The 19695-nt window shown below is 42.2% G+C and overlaps 1 protein-coding gene and 1 long non-coding RNA gene across 3 annotated transcripts in view; both read left to right on the top strand.

Moving 5' to 3' along the window:
• GAB3 (GRB2 associated binding protein 3) overlaps nucleotides 1–19695 on the top strand; it is a 108274-nt gene that overhangs the window by 19576 nt on the left and 69003 nt on the right. The window lies entirely within an intron of this gene.
• Nucleotides 6732–11329, top strand: LOC148129745 (uncharacterized). Its single transcript, XR_015750711.1, has 3 exons — nucleotides 6732–6802; nucleotides 7388–7445; nucleotides 10348–11329. It is a non-coding gene; the product is annotated as an uncharacterized LOC148129745 (long non-coding RNA).

The following is a 19695-nucleotide window of genomic DNA, read 5'->3' on the forward strand; positions in this document are numbered from 1 at the left end:
TTGTACCCTAGGATTATTATTAAGTGTTGTACCTGATGATTCTTGACCCTTGACAAATGTAGCTTTTCTTTTATGTACACTGAGAGCATTTGCACCAAGACAAATTCCTTGTGTGTCCAATCACATTTGGCCAATAAAGAATTCTGTCTGTCTCTGTCTGTCTGTCTGTCTGTCTGTCTATCTATCTATCTACCTATCTAAAAAAGCAGGGCAATTCTGACTTCTTGTTTTTGGAGAAGCCTTTATTTCAGCCCTTCAGCCTCTTTAGGAAGCCTTTCTGTTTCTTTCTCAGCTGCTCCCGAGAAGCCACAAATTCAAATTCCCGCTTGGCTATTCAGGCCAGTTGCCCATCTGCTGAGTTACAGATGGAAATAACTGACCACACAAGATTGTTTGAGGAGGGTGGGAGGAAGGAAACCCTCCCATTGAGCCCTTTGCTTATAAAAAAATAATAATGTTGACAACCTATGTCGCAAAGTGATTGCCTTTTCTGTCTAAACTTTGCATGTGGCAAACAATATAAATTGTGCGAATGGCCCATATTTCATAGCTCACATCCTATACAAACTCCTTGGGATTAGCCAGGGTTATAAACAAACCCTGTCTAGAATCACCATTAGTGTAAACTGTAAAAATCCATGCAACCCTGCGAAACAGCTGCTTGTAACACTCCGGGCAGTTGCTGCAAATTCTGTCCTTTGCAGTTGGTCTACAGTGATGGAGATTGACTGGCCTGGATGACATTAGAGGCAAAGGCTACTAGCAAGGAATTCACGTTCCTTGAGGTCACAACTCCTCTTTCCCACCAGACCAAAGGATGCCGAGACCAGGATTTTGCATTCAGCAATACATCTGTCAGGGAGATAAACCAAATTCCTGACAGTGAGAACAATTAATCAGTGGAACCAGCTTGCCTCCAAAGGTTGTGAATGCCTCAACACTGGAAGTTTTTAAAGTTGGACAACATTTGTCTGAAATGGTATAGGGTTTCCTGCCTGAACTGGGGTCAGACTAGAAGATCTCCAAGGTCCCTTCCAACTATCCTAACCTATCCTATCCCATTCCAGATTCTATAAGATTCTGTAAGTTCCCATGCCTTATAATATGGCATTGGGCCACAGTGTAGCTACGTGGTAGGTTTGTCCAGATTCTGCATCTCTGTGATTCATAGTTCTGATGTTAGTACAGAAGACCAGTCCTTGACTTACAACAGTTCATTTAATGACCATTCAAAGTTACAATAACACTGAAAAAGTGACTTAAGGCCATTTTTTACATTTATGACCATTGTGGCATCCCCATGGCCACATCATTTGAATTCTCAATCAACAAATGCTCTGTCCTACACATTGGTAAAAAAAAAATCAGTACACCAAATACAAGCTAGGCGGGTATGACCTCGTTGACGACCCTCACTCTGTCAAGGACCTTGGAGTACTCATATCTAATGACCTGAGCGCCAGAGCTCACTGGAACAGCATTGCCAAAAAAGCTTCAAGAGTTGTAAATCTAATCTTAAGAAGCTTCTCCTCCGGTTAGTATTGAATTGCTAACTAGGGCATACAAAACCTTTGCTAGACCAATACTTGAATACAGCTCATCTGTCTGGAATCCGCACTGTATATCGGACATTAATACAATTGAGCGTGTCCAGAAGTATTTCACTAGAAGAGTACTACACTCCTCTATTCGCAACAGAATATCCTACGCCTCCAGGCTTGAGATATTGAATTTGGACAACCTAGAACTACGCCGCTTATGGTTTGACTTAAGCATAGTTTATAAAATAATCTGCTTTAATGTACTACCAATCAATGACTTTTGCACCTTCAACTGCAACAATACAAGAGCACCCAACAGATATAAACTTAATGGAAACCACTCCAAACTCGATTGCAGAAAATACGATTTCAGCAACAGAGTGGTCAATGTCTGGAACTCACTACCTGACTCTGTTGTCACATCCCCAAACCCACACTCCTTTTCCCTCAAACTATTGACCTCACCCCATTCCTAAGAGGTCTGTAAGATGAGTACATAAGTGCACAATTGTGCCTACTGTCCCTGTCCTATTGTCCCCGATTATTTGTACCCATTTCCTGTATTTATACTTAATGTTTATTATCTTGTAAGCTATTGACAAATAAAAATAAATTACTAATTTAACAATGATGGCAATTATTCACTTAATAAACATAGCAAGAAAAGTCCTAAAATGGGACAAAACTCACTTAACAAATTTTTCACCTAGAACATAAATTCTAGGCTCAATTGTGGTCATAAATAGAGGACTAATGGTATTGCAAATCTTGCTGTGGGTTGTCAGGATAAGCCAAGTATTTAAGAATTTTCTGTGAGAGTCCTAACTTGTAGGAGGTACAGCAAATGACAAGGGAAGGTGATTGATTGTCAGGAATCTTTTCAATTCAATTTCTGCTGGGCCTTATAAGCAGAATTGTTTGTTGGTGGGTGGCGGCTAATCTCATGAATTTGTTGATGGTTGGGGGCTAATCTTATTAGTATTTGTTACATATTTACAGTAACATGTCATCTTGTTTATGTTCTTGGAGTTTCATCTGCAACAAATTCCTGCTGAATGTTTGGACAAATAGAACAGAACAGAGCAGAATAGAATAACAGAGTTGGAAGGGACCTTGGAGGTCTTCTAGTCCAACCCCCAGTTCAGGCAGGGAACCCAATACCATTTCAGACAAATGGTTGTCCAGTCTCTTCTTAGAAACCCAGCGTTGGAGCACCCATAATTTCCAGAAGTAAGTCATTCCACTGATTAATTGTTCTCACTGTCAGAAAAATTCTTCTTAGTTCTAGGTTGGATCTCTCCTTGATTAGTTTCCACCCATTGCTTCTTCTCCTCCTTTCAGGTAATTTGGAGAATAGCTTGACTGCTTATTAACATTTCATAGTATAAGAGGTATGGTGATCTTGACGGAATTGGCTGGAAGAAGCCAAGGTGGGCCTGAGTTTCCACCATGTCAGTTGGGCTATCCCAGTTACAAAGAAGGGGAGTATTTTTATAAGACAGAGTCAAGGTGAAGGACTGAAAGTCCATCCAACGCCAGGCAATCTTCTCACTGTCTCGTCACCTTGGAAGAAATGTGAAATCCAAACGCAACAAGCCAGTCAATCAGTGTCACTAAGGGTCACGTGATAGGCACTATTCCTGTGTTTGAGGGGGCCGCCTCAAAGAAGAGGAGGGGCAACTTATTTTCCAAAGCACCAGAAGGCGGCGTAAGAAACAGTGGATGGAAACTAACCAAGGAGAAAAGCAACTTTGAAAATAAGGAGAAACTTCCTAATAGTGAGAACAATTAACCAGTGAAACCAGGGGTGGGATTCTACCGGTTCAGTCTGGTTTGGGAGAACCAGTAGTAAAAAATGCTACAGTTCAGCCAAACCGGTAGTAAAAAAACCAGCCAGCTGTCTTACTGCTTCGCCCAGGAGGCTTCCCTGAGGCCCAAGAGGCAACCCCCCCCCCCACAAAAAAATGGATTGCAGGGGGGGGGCTGCAAAAAAAGGCCATGCCCACCCAGTCACATGGCCACACCCACCAAGCACACCCACAGAAACGGTAGTAAAAATATTTGCATCCCACCCCTGAGTGAAACAGCTTGGCTTCAGAAATTGGGCGTGCCCCAACACTGGAGGTTTTTAAGAAAAGATTGGACAGCCACCTGTCTGAAACGGTATAGGGTCTCCTGCTTGAGCAGGGGGTTGGACTAGAAGACCTTCAGGGCCCCTTCCAGCTCTATTCTGATTAATTGATTGTAAAACAAACATGCTATCTACAAAATAGTTAGATATGCCTTCAAAATAGGTTGATCATCACGAAGTTTCCTGGAAAGACACGCCACAATAGAACCAATTTCTGTTTTCATGACTAGGATGTTTCTCAATCAGTCAGAGGCAATCTGGTTGAGCTTTCCGTTTGGTGGTGCGTTGACGTTGAACAGCCTGTTCCATAGAACTGCCGAGTTTCAGAAACACCAGTTGTAAATAACATTACAATTACATCTGCACTATCTCCAGGATGGTGACCGCCGGATCTATTGGGACTATTATATTGGCTAAGATTTCTATCCAGCCTGGATTTCAGGCTAGCCAGGCATCCTAGGAATAGCCAACTCAACCCATCTGCAGAGAGACAACTTAGGAGAAGTATCGGTCTTGTATTTATTAAAACCTCTGATGAATAATGTTAAAATCTGTGTGGGAGTGAATGACATTCTTCAAAAGAAAACAAAGAAATATAAAATGAGTATGTAGTATTTTCCATGTTTAGTTCTCTTGCATTTAACAGAATAGGTCTTATTTCAGTTGATCAAAATAGAAAGGCTACCTTCCCTCTTCCCTCTCTTCCTTTTTTCTTCCCTCCCTTCCCCCTTCTCTTTTTTCTTCCCTCCCTTCCCTTATTAAAAAATATCTTTTCATTTGACCCAAACATTCAAAAGCAAATTCTTTTTCCTGAAATTAAAGAGCAATTACTAGCTAAATGCAAGTTATTTTAACATAGTACTAATTTAGGAATAGGAATTCATAGCTTTGTGGACAGAACTCAGATCTCAAAAATCTGCAGGCAAACCATAATTTCGTTATAACAAAAAGAGGGGAAAGGAAGCCTTAACTTGTGTAAAGGGATTTACATTTCATTCTGATGGAATGAAATAAAACCAAATTAAATGTTTAATTGTCTTGGTCTCCGCCACTGACTGGAAGACATGTCCTTTCTCAGCCTTATGTTGAATACCTCCCAAACGACCTGTATGAACCTTGGCTTGAAACTTGTTCTGCTTCTCCGTTCTAGAGTGGTGGATGATGTGCCCTCCACTTTTGATTGATTAATTGTGTGCCATCAAATTGATGTTGACTCTTAGTCACCCCTAGGAATCTCCATGGGATGATCTGTTCCTAACTTGTCCCTTCAGGTCTTCCAATGGTGCTGTCATCATTACTCTAATTGAGTCCTCCACCTCTCTACTGGTGATCTCTTCTTCTCTTTCCTTCACCTTGCCCAACTTTAGAGCCTTCTCCAAAGAGATGGGTCTTCGTATAATGCAGGGTCCCCAAACTTGGCAACTTTAAGGCTTGTGGACTTAAGACTTGAAGTCTTAAAGTTGCCAAGTTTGGAGACCTCTGGTCCAAAGCAAGATAATTCGAGCTTGGTCATTCTCTGGGTTGATTTTTTTTTTTTTTTGATGATCGATTGCCTTTTTTGTTGTTATTGTTCACTGTATTCTTAGAAGTCTTCTCCAATCCAAAGTTAAAAAGCATCAACCCTCTTTCTATCTGGCTTCTTCAAAGTCAACTTTCGCTTCCACAGAATGTCCCTGGGAAAAGCATGGCCTCTACTTGACCCAGGCAAAATGTTAGACTAAGGGAGTGCATGATAGGAAGAGAAACAATGCACAAGTGAGGAAAGAGATGTTGCTTTCTTGTTTCTTACATGGGTTTTGCTTCGCAGATGGTCTGTCAGAGGCAGCTCCAGAGAGCAGATGCTTTACTCATGTGTTTGAAATAGCCAACTTTTCCCCTGGTTACTGCTCTGTCATTCTGTCACCAGTATATAAACTATCTTCAGTTGCAGTGAAAAAGCAACATCTAATTTTTCCAGGTTGTTTCATTCTTTCCTCTAGTCCTTCATCTTTTCCTCCAGCTCTTAACTAGCGTTCTCTGGCCACTCTGTCTTCACTGGACTCTTTGTGAGGTGTTTTCCCATCCCACAAGTGGTCTTTTCCCCAAGAAGCTATTTTTTTGAGGGGGGAATTTCCATAAGTGTTGAAATTCCCCCAATCCTGCTCACATCTTCCTTCATCCACAGAAGGAAGCATAATGTTGGCTTCTCAAATTCAGAATTTTTTCTATGTAAATCTAAAACAGGGATGTCCAACCTTGGCCCCTTTAAGGCTTGTAGACTTCAAGTCCCAGAAATTTTGGGAGTTGAAGTCCACAAGCCTTAAAAGTGGGCAAGGTTGGATGCCCCTCGTCTGAAATCTATGAAGTAAAGTACAGAAAAACAAGGCCCTGATTTGAAGAAAAAAAAAAAGTTGGGGTAATTTGTTTTACGTCAAGTTAGACCGATGTTAATTTGAATGCCCGAGAGAGGCATTTTCACTTACTCAAAATGTCAAGAAGGAACAGTCCTTATTTATCAGCCAATTCCACACGTGCGGTTGAGGGCTGAACATGTCTACCAACCAGCCTTCCAGTTAATCTGCGGCTTATTCTGAGTGCAATGTCAAATTGCTTCACAAGGCAGAGAACGATTGTGTTATGCGTAAGAATTCTCTGTAACTGAACAGCGTTCTCATTCTTCTTCTCTCCTCCAGGAATTGAAACTTGAAGAGGAAAGCATGATAAACGAATTTTGAAAAGAAAAAAAAAGTTAACAAAACAACTGTAGATAAATGCTAATGGGGACTTGAAATCACCATGTTGATTTTCCTTATAGGGTTTTTGATCACACGGTTAAGAAAGGAGATAGATGTATCAGGAAAACTCTTTTTCTTCTTCTCCCGCCAACGGCACATTGGAAGGCCTGAGTCTTGTTAGCAGACCTCCTAGCAGACGTAAAAGACGAGGTTCGGTTGATTTATTGCTTAAAAGCCCATGCGCAGGAATCTACTCAAAATTGTGGATTAATTGTTTTGACTGGCCTGAATTTTCTCCTTAGTTCTAGGTTTCTTCTCTCCTTGATTAGTTTCCATCCGTTGTTTTTTGTCCTGCCTTCTGGTGCTTTGGTAAATAAGCTGTCTCCCTCTTGGTTGTAGCTTTTGATACATGTCAGGTTTGTATCTCGGTGTACTTTTAATGCACATCAAGTTCTTCTTGGTGCATTTGTAATAAGTTTTGATCAGATTTGTATGTATTTATGGTTTGTAGACTGGTGCCTGTTAAATGAGGGGCAATATTTGTTGACATAAACGATACAATTGATGTGAAACTGGATAACGTACTTGCAGATGCTAGCGCTCTGCAGTCTTGACTGCATTTCAAAAGCTCTGCGAGCTATTCAAATTTCCTTTCTCAGCTAGCAATAGATAAGGAGGAGTGTTTTCCTCAGCTGCTGAGTCATGATTCATAGAACATGATAAGTCCGAAGGCAGTTTGTAAATCATGGCTTGCAGCTCAGCCTGCCATACAAACAAATTGTGGCTAATTCCAGCCATGTTTAAACTTAGAGGGATGTGCTGCTGGACCAGGCTCATGCATCCTTCCATCATTTGCAACAGATGGAGGTTGGGTGGTGATGTCATCGCACCTATTTTATCACTGGGAAGAAATTTCAGTGTGTGTTATGGATACCTGTGGTCTGACTTGCTCTGTTGTTTTGGTCTTCGCTCTGAATCGATTTTTTTTTTTTTTTTGGAAGAAGCTGAAAGTAGCAGCACAGTTTTTATTTTGACTGAAAAGAAAGAAGCTTCGGCTTTGTAAGCTTTCTGTTCTCTGTTGCACTTTCTTCAAAACCACTAAAGCTATTTCTAGTGATGTTTACATCTCCGTTGCTTTACTTGAGACATGGACCCCATCCCACATACCCCAGGGCATCTAGGGTGAGAGTATCAGGAAAGTCCAGGTGATGGCCACAACTATGCAGTCAAGCCCATAGTCTCTTTGATGGACTTCCTTCCTTCCTTCCTTCCTTCCTTCCTTCCTTCCTTCCTTCCTTCCTTCCTTCCTTCCTTCCTTCCTATTCTCATCTCCTTTTTTCCTTCCTTTTCCTTCCTTCCTTCCCATTCTCACCTCTTTCCTTCCTTCCTTCATTCCCATTCTCATCTCCTTCCTTCCTTTCCTTCCTTCCCATTCTCATCTCCTTCCTTCCTTTTCCTTCCTTCCTTCCCATTCTCATCTCCTTCCTTCCTTCCCATTCTCATCTCTTTCCTTCCTCCCTTTTCCTCCCTCCTCCCTCCCTCCCTCCCTCCCTCCCTCCCCTTCCTTCCTTCCTTCCTTCCTTCCTTCCTTCCTTCCTTCCTTCCTTCCTTCCTATTCTCATCTCGTTTTCCTTCCTTTTTCCTTCCCATTCTCATCTCCTTCCTTCCTTTCCTTCCTTCCTTCCCATTCTCATCTCCTTCCTTCCTTCCTTCCCATTCTCATCTCCTTCCTTCCTTTTCCTTCCTTCCTTCCCATTCTCATCTTCCTTCCTTCCTTCCTTCCTTCCCATTCTCATCTCCTTCCTTCCTCCCTTTCCTCCCTTTCCCTCCCTCCTCCCTCCCTCCCTCCCTCCTTCCTTCCTTCCTTCCTTCCTTCCTTCCTTCCTTCCTTCCTTCCTTCCTTCCTTCCTTCCTTCCTTCCTTCCTTCCTTCCTTCCAACTGTTTATTTATTTATGAAATTTATTGCCCCTCCCCTTCTTACCACAGGGTAACTGGAAGGCTACATAAGCAGCTAAAACATAAAATGTTAAAATCAGACATTAAAACCAAGGACACATGGGGAGGCCAGTGGGGGAGTTGGGACCTGCTATTACACAATCAGCCACCTCCATTGTGCTGACCCCCCCCCACACACACACAATTGGGGGCTTCAAGCAGAGCCACACCTTTAAGCCCTTACGAAAAGATAGGAGGGTTGGGGACCAACTTCACATTGGGGAAGCCAAGATGCTCCAGAGAGCAACAGTGGCAGCAGAGAAGGAAGGCCCTCCCCCTCGACCCCTCCAGGTGGAATAATCCAGCTGGCGGGACCCTCCCCAAGCCTCCTCTGCCGGCACGGGTGGCAGGGGCCAATCCCTGTGGGGTGAGATGATCCCTCAAGTAGCGCATCCCTGCCCTCCATTCCCTAAGGCTGAGGGTCCCCAAACTTGACCACTTTAAGACTTGTGGACTTCAACTCCCAGAACTCTCCAGCCAGCATAGCTGGCTGGAGAGTTCTGGGAGTTGAAGTCCACAAGTCTTAAAGTAGCCAAGTTTGGAGACCTGCCCTAAGCCATTTCAGACCAACCTCCTTACATTTGTTTATGCTTACAAATTGTTGCCTCCGCTACCCAGGGACCGACTGTTTTTGTTTTGTCTTGTTTTTCAGCCACAGGTGTGAGCTTTCTGCTTGTTTCCCTTTGATCCTTGTGGTTGGTGCCAATATTTGGCTTTGTTGTGGGTGTTTGCTTTTCTTTTTCTTTTTAAAGTTGCTTCGCTAATCAACATGGTGGCTGTTTGTTTTGCTGACTAAAAGAAAAAGGGAAACACCCAGACAACTAGAAGTGGAGCCCACAGATCAAGAGAACGAAAATTGCAAAATAGAGATAAGTGTTCATCGCTCAGTTCCTGCAAAGTGGGAGAGAGAGAGAAAGAGAGGGGAGAGAGAGGGGGGGGAGAGAGACAGAGAGAGAGAGAGAAAGAGAGGGGAGAGAGAGAGAGAGAGATCGTAGTTAGGAACAGAAAATGCAAATGGTAACTTTAGTGGCAATTTCCTTCCAAATTTATAATTTCCCAAAACAAAGATTCATGGATGAAATAAAGGTAGTTCTTCATTTATATCCGATCATTTAGTAACCATTCAAAACTACAGAGGCACTGAAAACAACAACAACAATTCTTCTCACTTAAGGACCATCGTAGCATCCACCCCCAGTCCCATGATCAAAATTTGCCAACCGGTGTGTATTTGCGATGGTTGTAACATTCCAGGATTGTGTGATCATCATTTGCGATCTTGCCAGCCGGCTTCTGAGAAGCAAGAGTCAATGGGGGTAGCCAGATTCAATTAGTGACCTCATGGTTCACTTAACAACTGCAGTGATTTGCTTGGCAACCATGACCCCCAAAAAGGTCATAAATCATGTCTGCCTTGCTTAGCAGCAGAAATTCTGGTCCCGATGATAATTGTAAATAGAGGAAATGTTCATTTGCAAATTTGGTTCGCAGATCTTACCAAATTACAGATTTTTTTTGCAATTGTTCTGATATTTCAGTTTTTCACTTTGTACGGCGTTTGTTTTTCAGTTAATTTAACCAAACAAACTGCAGTGGGAACTATGAACCCAGGAGCTTTTTGCCTGGAAGACAACACCTGGGAATTTTTGCTGAGGCAGAATCCTGTTATATGCTGATACAGAGAAAAAGAAAGAGAGAAAGGGAGGGAGAGAGAAACTGTGAAGACAATGACTAAATGACTATCAGGGCAAAGTGGACTGAGCTGGCTGGTTATTTATTTATTTTTTTTTAAGCTGCAACCTTTTGAAAGAGCAATTTGATTAAAAAAAAAAAAAAACAACCTGCCCTCCCTCCTATTTTTTTAAGCTTTGGTTTATCAGTTTTGCAACAACACAACCCTTCCATGGAAATTTGGGCTAAGAATTCCAAGAAACAACGTGTTGACGTGTTTGTGTCTGCTTGCAGAAGTCCTGCTGGGAAGTGGAAGCTGGTCTGCCTGCAACCTCAGCATTGATGAGAACTAGATGACGGTTCCCATTTCTTCCCCTTCAGGGAACTCCACTTGCTTGAGACTTGGCAAAGGCAGAGAACCTTGATGGCCATGGTCCACACCCACGCCTCTCCAGAGTGGATGAGGCAAAGGGATAGGGCTCCGTTCTGCAGATGGAGAAGCTCAGGAGCTGTTTTCTTATTCTGGCAACTGGAGAGGGAAAATTAAGTGGGGTTGATTCCATTGATGGTTTTGTGGTTGATCCATTAAATATGTGCCATTTTCTTTTTTTTTCTTTTTTCTTTTAAATTTTATTGGTTTTTTAAAAACAAACATAAACAAACAAAACATAAAAACATCAAGCTATCTTCCATAGGTGTACATACAGTGTGCCGGTTGCTTTACAAATTGTTTTGTGCTTCCATTTCGTAGTTTTCAATTACAATTACATTACATATAATCTCGTATTGTCAATCAAAAATTAAATACCTTAGTATCATTATTAATCAATCATTTGACTATACTTTTATTCATTCATGTTTTACAAGATAACCATAATTTACTTAATTTATTTTATAACAGTTCATATTATCACCCCAAATCTATCCTAAAATCATTTTGTAGTTATAATAAGAAAGAAGTACATATTCATATATTTATTATTTTCTAAATCTGCATATTTCATTACTGTGCTTTGTTGTCTAACCATTGATAGAAAAGATCCTAAATTTTATAAAATTGTTTATCCTCTTGTTCTCTAATTTCAAATGTCAATCTACTCATTTCAACACATTCCAATATTTTCTTAATGATTTCCTCCTGTGATGGTATTTTCTCATTTTTCCAGTTTTTAGCAAATACAATCCTAGCCGCTGTTAATACATTTACAATCAGGTATTTCAAGTCTTTACTATATATTTCAGGTAAAATTCCCAATAAAAATATCTCTGGTTTCAAGTCTATATGTTTTTTCGTCATTTTTTCCAACCATATGTGGATTTTAGTCCAGTATTTTTTAGCATCCGCACAAGTCCACCACATATGGTAATATGAGCCAGGTGTCTGATGACATTTCCAACATTTTTCAGATTTATTCTTGAACATTCTTGCTATTCTTGTCAGGGGAAAATGCCACCTGTAAAACATCTTATACAAATTTTCTTTATATGCTGTTGACATTGTCATTTTATAGTTTTGAGACCACAATTTTTGCCATTTCTCTAAATCAATCCCATATCCAAAATTCTTCCCCCAATCAATCATAGTTTCTTTAACTTGTTCTTCTTCTAGTTTAATTTCTAATAGATATCCATACAATTTTTTAAATCACCTTTTTATCAGTACCTGTCAAAATCTTACCTAAGTCAGTCAGTTTATCATAGAAACCTTCTGTTTTAGAATCTTTATCATACCTTGAATGTATTTGCGCATATGAAAACCAATTCATCTTTATACCTTGTTCCTCTAATTTTTGCATAGATTTAAGTTCACCCTTTTCGTTCAGTATTTCACCATATCTAATTGTTTGTTCCTTTTTGTATATTATAGAATACGAGAATGCTTCAATAGTCGATAACCAGACTGGAATTTTCAAATAACATTGTCTTTTAATCTTCTCAAATATGTGCCGTTTTTAACCCCTAGTGGCCACATAGATCGGGGGGGGGGGCGGCTATGGCCCCTTTATGACTTGTGAACTTGAACTCCTAGAATTCCTGAGCCAGCATGGTGTGAATAGATATTCTAGGGCAGAGGTTTCCAGCGTTGGCAACTTTAGGACGTGTGTGGACTCCTAGAATTCGCCGGCTGAAATCCATACCTCTTAAAGTTGCCAACATTAAAAATTGCCAATTTAGATTATCGAAGGCCTTCTCTGCGTCTAGGAACATAAGTGCTACTTGTTTCTCGGTGGGCTTCGTAAAATTCTAGTACGTCTAATACTATTCTTAAATTGTTCTTTATTTGCCTAGTTGGGAGAAATCCGTTTTGATCTTCATGTATATACAAATTTAACATTCTTTTAATCTGTTTACTATTATAGAAGTGAATATTTTATAATCAGTATTTAAGAGTGAAATCGGCCTGTAGTTATTTATATATCTGGGATCCGTATCCATATTAACCTATAATAATGAGGTAGCGATATAAGTAAAGAACAGGTGTGTGTACATGACATAAATTAAGGTTATGAAAAAGATCTTGCAAACTGTAAAAATAAGAATGCTTTTAACCTTCTCTCCTTTTTTTTCCTTCTTTTTCCTTTTTCCTTTTCTTTTCTTTTTCTAATTTTTTTCCTTCTTTCCTTCTCTTTCTTCCTTTCTTTTCCTTTGCTTATTTGTGTATGTATTGTTGGTTGGTTTTAATTGTAAAAACTAATAAACTATATTTTAAAACAAAAGTTGCCAACATTGGGAACCCCTGTTCTAGAATATCTATGCAGTGCCTAGAGGTTAAAAAATGGTACATAATCAGTGTGAGAAATACCCAGCCAGTCAGCTGGGGGATTCTGGGAGTTGAAGTCCACCGTCTTCCCAATGAAATGTCTTACCAAGGAGTTAAATAGATCTGGAGGCAATTGTTTAGAGATAGTCCTCCTGCTCTTGCACCAACAGCCATAAATTTTCCAGCCTCAGCTGTGGGGATATCAGCAATTCCCGTAGGGGCCGTCCCCTTTCTTTCCTTTGAGGGAGGCTCAAACTTCTCTGCCTGGGCAAAGAATTGACTCCAGGCCAGAGAGTACAGAAAACGGGTTTTTGTTTTGTTGTTGCAGGATCCAATCTGGGTCAGTCCCTGGGACCAGCTTTGGAACTTTCAGACTCATGCTGAAGAACACATTCTGCGACAGCAGAGCCCCCCCCAAACCTGGCAACTTTTAGACTTATGGACTTCAACTCCCAGAATTCTCCAGCTGGCTGAAGAATTCTGGGAGTTGAAGTCCACAAGTCTTAAAGTTGCCAAGTTTGGAGACCTCTGTGCTAGAGAGAAGTTCCCTAGGATGGGCTCCAGTACAAGTCCAAAAGCTTGGAAGGCTAAACCTCTGGTCCTAGTGACCGACCCAGATTGAATTCAAGTTGTCTTAAAGTTGTCAAGGTTGGGGACCATCCTATTCTAGGATCCTGAATGACGTGCCCTGCACTTTGAATGGGTTGATTCTGTGCCATCCAATTGGTGTTGACTCTTAGTGACCATCTAGGCAGATTTCTCTCTCTAATCCTCTGTCCCAACTTGGTCCTTCAGCTCTTCCAGTGGGCCACTCACCACTGTAATTGACTCCCTCCCCTTTGCTGCTGGTCATTCTTTTCTTCCCTTTTTCTTCCATCTTTCCCAGCATTAGACTCTTCTTCTCCTGCAGGTAGTCTTCAGCTACAACTGTAATTGTGACTAGTCATATGTCATGACGGTCATTAAGTGAGTTACCATACGATACGATCACACCAAATGTGATGACCTGTTTTGTGCTGAGTTCTCACTCTTAGGAAGTTTCTCCTTAATTCCAGGTTGCTTCTCTCCTTGATTAGTTTCCATCCATTGTTTCTTGTCCTGCCTTCTGGTGCTTTGGAAAATAAGTTGAGCCCCTCCTCTTTGTGGCATCCTCTCAAATATTGAAACACTGCTATCATGTCACCCCTAGTCCTTCTTTCCTCTAGACTAGACAGTTAGCAGGGCCTATCCATGAGGATTGTGGATGGGCTACATAAAATATTGGACTGTCTCTGATGGAAACTTATTTTAAGTTGTCAAGCCATTGTTCAACCTACTAAAAGAAACTTGCAGGATAAAAACACTGGCAAATATAAGGAAGACTAGCTTTCTACCAAGTTTACCCCTTTTTATTTATTTATCACAGCCACAACATAACCATTGTAGATTTTTTGTTAACAAACATACCTAAATATACACTGCAAAAATCATAGTGAACTTTCAGAAGAAGCCAGTGGGAAATTATTTGGCATCCACGTTTCTCCGTAGACCTTGATGGTGCTTTCCTTTTAAAAAAAACAACAACAACCAGATGACTAAGGTTTATTTTGATTCCAACTAAATATAAGGATTTGTTTTGACTCTTTGCATCTATTTAGTTGTGTATTTTGCATGCTGGGCATGCAAACGTCTTTGGGAAAATAACTTCCTGGGATTTTATGACGCAGTTGGGTTGGGGCTTTGTCCAGCTGAGCAAATGCATGTTCTCCTGGGGGTAATGCTTGGGTGACGCAGAAGAAGCTAATCTACCTCTCTCTGGTTTTTTGTGGCATACTTAATTCTTCTGAAAGCGTTCAGAATTATAAACATTCAGTATTTGCAAGGTTGGGTAGGACTTTTGGGCCGATTGCTTGGAGAAAAGAGACAGGGAAGTTTGCTGTTGTGGATACAGGTAGTTCTCATCTTACAACCAATTCATTTAACGACTATTCAAAGTTACAACGGCACTGAAAAAAATGACTTGACCATTTTTCACACTTAATGTCCATTGCAGCAGCAGCATGTCACACGATCAAAATTGGATGTTGGCAACTGACTCCTATTTATGATGGTTGCTGTGTTCCTGGGGTGATGTGATCACCTCTTGCCACCTCCTGACAAGCAAAGTCAACAGGGAAGCCACTTAACAATTGTCCCTTAACAATTGTGTTGCTAGCTGAACTAACAACTGTGGCAAGAAAGTTTGTAAAAATGGGCCTAAATTCACTTAGCAACTGTCTCGCTTAGCAGAGGAAATGTTGGGCTCAATTGTGTAGTCAAGGACTATGTATTACAGATGTTCCTTTTTTCAAAGATGACCGCATGCAAGAGGGGAAGTTCTTTTGTAGACCTAGACCAACAGCTCAAGAACTAGAATAACTCTTGTTAGTGAGCCCAGACATTTGCATAAAAGAACGGTTGGCTGGGGATTAGGGGCAGATGCTGGATTCGATTAGGCTGGTATGAAACACTGCACAAGAGGGTTTTCGATATAGCTGGTGTTCTCTTGCACAGGATATGGGCTGTTTGTGTTGTTGTTGATTTAAAAATGAGTTATTTCAAGCCCACTCTTTCCTTGACCTCAGGATCAGCATGCTTGTGTTTGTTGATGTCATTTCTATAGTTACACTGGCAGTTCATATGCTGCCTTTCATATTTGGGGCCCTCCTTTCCAGAAATAGCTAGATAGGGCAGCACTAATAGCTGGTGGCTGCAGACATGAATCATGAGTATGGCGGCTGGGGAACAGCGGAAGGACTGTCAGGAAGAACTTTTGAGGGCCGTTTCTCATCTGGAGACTTCAGTGGTTGTGTTGTTGGGGGCTCAATAGATGGCTTGAAAGGGAAGAGAGATATGGACAAGGAGAGGTTAAAGGGTTACAGTGAGAGCTGTAGGAACTTGAACGATCCAAACTTCAGAACCTGCCACTTTCCTCCAGAATGGACAACCCAGTCCTGATGGGAACTTAAAGAATCGCTCCTGAAACGTTTGGATCAGCCTCCGTAGAGGGGAGAAACAGAATGCACTTATATACAGGCAGTCCATGTTATTAATTGGACACCTGCAGTGATTCACTTAACAAAGGTGGCAAGAAAAGTTGTAAAATGGGGCAGAACCCACTGAACAAATTTCTTACTTAGCAGTGTAAATTTGGGGTTCAGTTGAGGACTAATCTGTCTGAATAACCACTAAGAAATCCCATGTCCTAGCTCAGGGGTGGGCAAACTTTTTGGCTCGGGGGCCGCATTGACTTTTAAAATTTGACGGACGGGCCGGGTCAGCACAAGATACGATACATATAAAAACTGCATTTGTTAACAGTTCCCCTTTTCAAAGCGAGGGGAGGAAAGAGTTTTGTTTTTAAGTGGAAGAGACGCCTGCCATACTCAGGGTAGGAAAAATAACTATTTTTTTCTCCGAGACACCCTCCAAAACTCAAGTTTGGCGTCATAGTTAAATTTGCACAACATAGATAGATAGATAGATAAAGTGGCGGTTACATACGGACCAATCTTCGGCGGGCCGCATAAAAAGACCAACGGGCCGGATGTGGCCCACGGGCCATAGTTTGCCCACCCCTGTCCTAGCTAATGAAAAGAGAAGACTTCTAAAGAAAGATTAGTGGTGCCAGTTTCTGGAGTGTCAACATAGCTGGACAAAATGAAGTTCTTAGGAAAAGCTATTCTACAAATAAGGAACACAAGTTTCTCCTCCTAGCCTTGATCCCACCCCTCATTGTCATGGTGGTAGGGAATTTTTCCTGGATCACTTCTGGTTGAAGAAGGTGGTCCTGAAAATATCTTGATATAACCAGGTTCCTGCTCTAAACCCCCAAACAAATATGGTAGGATGTTGGAATGCAATTCCAGCCGTATCACATGTTGCGTTCTTCCATTGTTCCTCGGTTATCCTGAAGCTTGGTGTGATGCTTATATTAAAACTAGGGTCCCCACAGGACTTCTGAACTCTCCTTTATTTTTGACAAATAACGGTTGTCGAACAAATAAAGCTGTTTCCTTTCATTTAAGGTAGAGAAACATCCCGAAAAGTTATCTCAAGATACAATTCTATAAATCCTCCTCCCCAAAAAGATCAAAGGAAATAAAACAGTACTTTGGCCATTCCAACATCTCTGACATTATAGCCCCACCAATCTTTTGTCATTAATCAGCGAGAATTAACAGTGAGGACATTTAATCAGTGTGGCGGCTTGCCTTCAGAAATTGTGGGTGCTCCATCACTGAAGGTGTTCAAGAAAATATTGTCTGAGATGGCGCAGGGGCTCCTGTTTGAGCAAGGGGTTGTACTACAAGATCTCCAAGGTCCTTTCTGACTCTATTATTATTTTGTTCTATCTTTGCCTCCCAACGTTCAACTGGATCCTGGTTAACAAAAGCCTACTTACTCATGTGTTAAATTGCTGGCCTCCAAAGGAGAATTTATTAGCTATTATGGAATCTTCCCCTCCAGCACTAAGGGCAGGCAAGCATTTAACAACAATACAACTTCCTCTCTCCTTTGTGTGTGGGTGTAGGTGTATATTCCAAGCCCTGAAACCTGCGCTGCTAGAGTTTGGTAAGTGCTCCTTAACTGTTGTAAAGGTTAATGATCCAAAACCACTCCTGGGTTGTATTCTTTACTCAAAATACTTCATTGTTTACTTTCTTTTTTGCTGCTGATTTAGTCACAGACAACCAGCTCTTGATTTTCTGTTGCTGTTTGTGTGGCCCATCGTTTTTTGTTCCTCCATGGAGGCAGCTCTTCCTGTGTGATTGGAGGGCTGCTAGTTCCTTTATTTGTGGAGAACATGAGTTCAGTTGGACTCAGTTCAGCAGCACAAGGGTTGCTCCTGCAACGTGACACCTTGTCCATGACCTTACATAAACCTGCACCCCAAGGATGCCTTCCAGAAGGACCTGTTGGCCCAGGACTCTGGGACATGTTGTCCATACCTACCTTGGAGACTTCAGCTTTGGGGAAGAAAAAGACCAACCATGTCTCAGAGTTCATGAAAAAGTTCTGGCTGGCGAGACAGCCACCAGGTTTGTGAGTCATAGTGTAGCTTTCATAACATTTAAGATGGGTGGCCGTTTCATTGCACTTACGCTGCATCATACTGTTTGTGGCTAGTTCTCATCTCATTGTTGAAAAACAATTACTGCCTGTTGTGTCCCTGACTAGCTAAGTCTTCAACCTGGTCCGCATTTTGAGCGGGACCACCGACTGTTCCCATTGGTTGGTGCCGTTTGACAGCAGACTATATAAGGAACTGTCAAACGGCATCAACCGGGGCTTTTGGGGGCTCCGGCTCCAGCCAGCCGGCTGCCAGCCCAGCTGGGCAGCCACATTAATCTGTTACTGCTTCAAATAAAGAAACGTTATTCTTCAGCTCCTGTGTCTGCCTGGTGTGTCCGTCCAACCAAATACAACACTGCCCTTTATTTAGTTTGGTATTTGGTATGAGTGAATTTGCATGTTTCCACTGAGTGCTGGGGGGAGAAATGAGGTTACTGAGATATACAACTTTATAATTCCAAGAACTATATAGCTTCACTTAAAATGGCCTGACTCAGGCATTCAGTAGTGATTCAGGTAATCTTTAAGTTGCGACTAGTCGCTTAATTGACTGTTGGAAGTTGCAATGGATTTCCTGAGGTACTGATGACCCATCTATCACCTATAGTCACGTGACTGCATTTTGGGTATTTTGGGCACCCAGCAACCAGCCACATTTGCAGCCATTTGCAGCACCAAAGAAGAAGTCCTAGACGGAACCTCACCAAAAACATCATTTGAAGTCAAGATCGCCAAACAGAGGCTGTCATACTTTGGCCGTGTGGTGATAACTGATTCACTCATGCTGGGAGTGGCCAGCAGTAAAAGGAGAAGTACCTGCTAGCTGAATACTATAAAGCAGTGATGGCTAACCTTTTCAGCACCAAGTGCCCAAAGCGCGCGCATGCGCATCCCCAAAATGAAATCTGTGTGTGTACCCCATGCATGCCCCTGTGCATGCGCATGTGACCTCCGTGACCCCATGCATGTGACTCCCTGCATGTGTGCCCCCCGACATGCCTGCATGTCCCCCATTCACACCCCGCCCCTGCGCATGCGTGGCAGAGACCCGAAGACTAGCTGGCCAGTGGGAGGCACGCATGCGTATGTGCAATGGAGTTGATCTGGGGTGACGGCTCGTGTGCCCAGAGAGAGAGCTCTGTGTGCCACTTCTGGCACGCATGCCATAGGTTCGCCATCACGGCTATAAAGCAAGGCTTTTCAAACGTGGCAAGTTTAGGACTGGTGGACTTCAACTCCCAGAATTCCTGAGCTAGCATGACTGGAGGAGGAATTCTGGGAGTTGAAATCCACAAGTCTTAAAGCTGTCAAGTTTGAAGAGCCCTGCTATAAAGTATGCCACGGGGATGACCATGGTGGATCGGATGGAGGCAGTGCAAGACAGAGGGGCATGGAGAATGCTGATCTCCAGAGTGGCCGAGGGTCGGACAGGACTGAACGACTGATGAAGACAATGACATAGTGTCCCATTGTCACGTGGCTGCATTTTATGACAGTTGTCATAATGTAAATGACAGCGGCGTGCATAAATGGGAGCTGCGTATGCCTGTTTGCCGGTCCTTTTCAGGAGCCATTCCCCCACCCCCTCCAGGTCAGTCCACAAAGCTGGAAATTGTGGAGAACTCTGGGCTAGAAGACCTCCAAGGTCCCTTCCAACTCTGCTATTCGGCATTCTGTATCCCTTAGGGGCCCAGCGGAGGATGCTGAGGCTGCCTGCTGTGTGTTCCCTAAGTTTCTTTGCAATTAGTCACCCAGGGACTCCTTTCTCCTTTCTGAAGCCAGCCTGA

Source organism: Notechis scutatus, chromosome 10, assembly GCF_049901735.1.
Source record: "Notechis scutatus isolate UNSWTSFEM ecotype Mainland chromosome 10, rNotScu1.2, whole genome shotgun sequence".
NCBI lineage: Eukaryota > Metazoa > Chordata > Lepidosauria > Squamata > Elapidae > Notechis > Notechis scutatus.